General features: G+C 61.5%; 1 non-coding gene across 1 annotated transcript; it reads left to right on the top strand.

The window, feature by feature from the left end:
• Positions 1-1,484: 1,484 nt before the first annotated feature.
• Positions 1,485-1,558, top strand: TRNAI-AAU. The gene has a single exon. It is a non-coding gene; the product is annotated as a tRNA-Ile (tRNA).
• Positions 1,559-3,738: the final 2,180 nt, after the last annotated feature.

The raw sequence follows: 3,738 nt of genomic DNA, 5'->3' as shown, positions 1-3,738 counted from the left end.
GCAGAGGAGCCCCTGGGTGGCTGTGGGCCTGGGGAGGATGGCTTTGGATTTTTTGGCCTGACCGCTACGGGCAGCAAGGCCAAAAGTCAGATGGCCGGCTCTCCCGTCCACCACGCTCATCAGGAGCCCTTAGTCGACAGGCTCGGAGAATGCGGGCAGCGTCCCCCACTACCTCTCGCATGCAAAGCGAGCGCTCTGCCGCTTGAGCTAATTCCCCGCAGCTGGCCTGACTCTCAGGCACCGGGCAAAAAAAGGCAAGGGCTCTGTGGCCTTAAGCAGAACACAGCCTGAAATGGGGAGGGGGGGCGCTACCCAGAGCTGGGGAAGGGGGTCCGAGTCCCAGCCACGCTCCTCGGCACAAACACCAACGCTCCCTCCCTGGAGTGTGTCTGGGCTGAGAGTTAGCCCCTGAAACAAGCACCAAACTTCAGAAGACAACGCAGGGATAGATCACTTGACAATTGCCTGCTCTGGCCATTGCCTCTGAAGCGCCTGGCATCGGTTACTGTCAGAAGACATGATAGTGGCCTAGATGGACCATCGGTCTCACCCAGGAGGGCCGTTCCTATCTTCACCACTTTCCTCTAACCCAAGCAAAGCCAGGAGCAGGCCCAGCTCAGCAACTCTAGCAGGCTCCCTGGCCCCTGGCCCAGCATACAGCAAAACGACCCTGCCTCCGCCAGGATAGACAGCCACCGACTCCCTCTTCCAGACCAACGCAGCCCTTCCCTGCTTTGGCTGTCTCCAAGCTGTCTGCGTGCTCTGCTCTGCTCCACGGCTGCCATGCTGCCTGAGATCAGGAGGCTGCGAGGTCTCACGGTCTCAGCTGAGCTGGTATCGCGTGCCACCCCGCCCATCTCCTCATTCCCTTCATGGACCCCTGGGATGTGAGTAATTCTGTATTTGAGTGGCTCTCCCTCCCGGCCAATGAGCTTGGCGTAGACTAGCAGGGAGGGAGGAGGAAAGGGATTGTGCTCCAGTGAGAGCTCAGAAAGAAAGGTGCAGGTCCCCCACTAGAGCCCAGCACAGCAGAGCAGAGCAGGCTGGAGAATGTGTGTATGGGTCTGACTACTTCTCCCCTGCTCTTCCATTTGAGCTAACTTCCCCCAGCTGTCTCCAGCCTCCCAGTCAGCGCAAGGGGGAGAAGGGCTGGGGTGGAAGAGCTTTGTGCTCCGCAAGGACTGGCTTTTTGGGAGGCCAAGCGGGGAGAGGGATGGAGGCCACTGGAGGCGCTGAGCTGGCTGACTGTCCATGGCTTCTAAAAGAAGGGCGAGAGAAGGTCCCGCAGCTGCCTTGCCGCTGGAGAACACGGGCATTGATCCCGCTGTCTCTCGCATGCGAAGTGAGCGCTCTATCACTTGAGCTAATTCCCCTACCTTAGCAGGTGGCGTCTTGATCCATCCATTCGATAACGGAGGCCACATCGTTCCCCGCACCAGCCAGTGACTCCTTCCAAAAGGGTCAGCAAGAAAACGCACCCTGTAGGCTGGCTAGCTCAGCTGGTTAGAGCGTGGTGCTAATAACGCCAAGGTCATGGGTTCAAGCCCCATGCTGGCCACGCCGGGTGCAGGAGGGAGAGGGTGGCTTCTGCTCTTTTGGCTGACTGCTAGGGGTGGCAGAGGCCAAAACCAGGTGGGCCGGGAGCTGGCAAGAGCCCTGCTGGGCGCAGGGCAGGACGAGGCTCCGGACACCTCCCTGGGCTCCACTCCCTGGGCTCCTCGCTCCACCTGCTGCCTGAAAGGAACTTGGGCCTGGGGAGGAGACAGGTGAGCCCGGCCGGCTGCCTTCCAGGCTCATAGGAGGCCAGGCTTGAGCTGCCCGCCCGCGAAGCCAAAATCGCAGGCCTGCCGGCTTCCCCGACATTGTCCACAGAGGGTTGACCTGATGGCCCGAATTCTTGCCGGCTGCCAGCTCCACCCAAATGGACCTGACGCCGGATCACGCTCCCCAGCCCAAGCCACAGAGGAAGGCTTAATCCTCGGCACCCCAACCTAGGGGAGAGGCTTCACACTCCGCCGGCGCAGGGTGACCTTTGGGACTTTCCTGGACACCATCCTCCCACCGCCCACAGCCAGACCCCCCAAGCCCACACTCGAGCCCACCCCTCCGACAGGAAGGAGCAGGAGGACCACTCCGCCCAGGGGCACCACCACTCGAAGTCAGCTTCACTTGCTTTCTCTTCTAACCCTTTCCTCCCAAGTTATGCGTGCCTCACGGGAGCCGGCCCTGGGAAGACGCAGGCACGGCACTCTGACTGGCGCAAGCCAAACGCCCACACCGAGAGTTTAGCACGGGCTCTTGAGGCACTGGAGGAACCCCATGCAGACGCACTGACGGAGCTAAGCTTTACGGCCAAGGGCCCTACCTGTGCAGAAAGCCAACTTGCTTGTGAAAAAGACTCCTCTTTCGGCTCCCCTTCCAAACTTCCAAATGCCTCCCAATGGGAAAACACACCCACTGAAACACCCAAACGGTCCTAACGCTGGGGCCAGGCGAAAAAGAAAAGCAAGGAAAAGATTTCTAAATGGCCACCCTGCCAGAGTCGTACAGCTCCGCAAGTGAAACCCGTGGGAGGGACATTACACAGAAAAGGGGAATGGAAAGCTGCCCAAATTGAGATGCTGTGGAAAGCTACAGCCCCATCGCTACTCCTACTCTGCACACTTCTTGCAACAGCTGATGAACGGCCAGGTGCTTTTCGCATCCAAGCCCACACCAGGGGAAGACCTTGAGAAGTTTCCCGTGGCTTGCCTGGTTCAGCTGGTCAGAGTGCGGCACTCGTGGAGGCCAGGGGCACCAACTTATATGGGCTCCTGGGGCTAAAGCCCCAGGAATATTCACAGTCAGGGGCTCTGCTCCACCAATATTTGGAGCTAGGTTTCTCCCCTGCTTGGAGCGCCCCCCCCTGCCCCCGCCTCTCATCCCCCCCGCCGCCGCCACCGCCGCCAGGGCTCGAGCTTCCCCCCCGCTCCCCGCCCTGGAGCTTCCCTGCCTGAACGTAAAGAGTGCGCAGTGCGCGTCTCTCTGCCTTGCTGCTGCTGCTGCCGCCGCCTAAGGGCTACAGCATAACAGCAGTGCAAGCTGCTGGTGCTGTAGCACCTCAGGAGGGGAGGGGGCCGTGCCGTGCCTGGCAGCCCTCCCCTCCCCTGCCCCTACCTGGAGGAGACGCGAAGGGACTTCTGGCCAGGAGACGGACATTACTCACCTTAGCAGCTGCTGGGGCTTCCGTATTTGACCCTATGATTCCCCCCCCAGCCCCAGCCCCCGCCCCCACTCCTGCCCAATGCTGGGGAAGGGGGGCAGCCCCACCCCCTCCCACCGTCCCCCAGGGAAGCTGTGGTGAGGGGCAGCAGGCTGCAGCAGGGGTCAGGGAGGCAGGAAGCCATATGTGAAGGCAGTGCCCCTCCCTACCACAGGGCAGATGGGGGAGGGGGTTCATAGGCCTACCTGAGCAGCTGGGGCTTGGGTGTATTTTGTGCCAACTTGCCCTCCCTGTTCCCCCCCCCAGCCACCACCCTGCAGCCCCCCCACTCCTGCCCCACGCTGGGGACGGGAAAGCCCCATCCCCTACCCCCAGTGAGGCACAGCAGGCTGCACAGGGGAGGCAGGAAGCCACATGTGAAGGCAATGCCCCCTCCCCCAGCACCCACCAACCCACCCGCCACAGGAGGGATGGGAGATGGAGGCTTCCTGGACCTGAGCAGCTGGGGCTTGGGTGAATTTTATGACACCCTGCTC

The sequence above is a fragment of the Mauremys mutica genome, unplaced genomic scaffold (genome assembly GCF_020497125.1).
Source record: "Mauremys mutica isolate MM-2020 ecotype Southern unplaced genomic scaffold, ASM2049712v1 Super-Scaffold_100095, whole genome shotgun sequence".
Classification (NCBI taxonomy): domain Eukaryota; kingdom Metazoa; phylum Chordata; order Testudines; family Geoemydidae; genus Mauremys; species Mauremys mutica.
The sequence above is the reverse complement of the archived record's forward strand: the minus strand, read 5'-3'. Positions and strand labels throughout refer to the sequence as shown.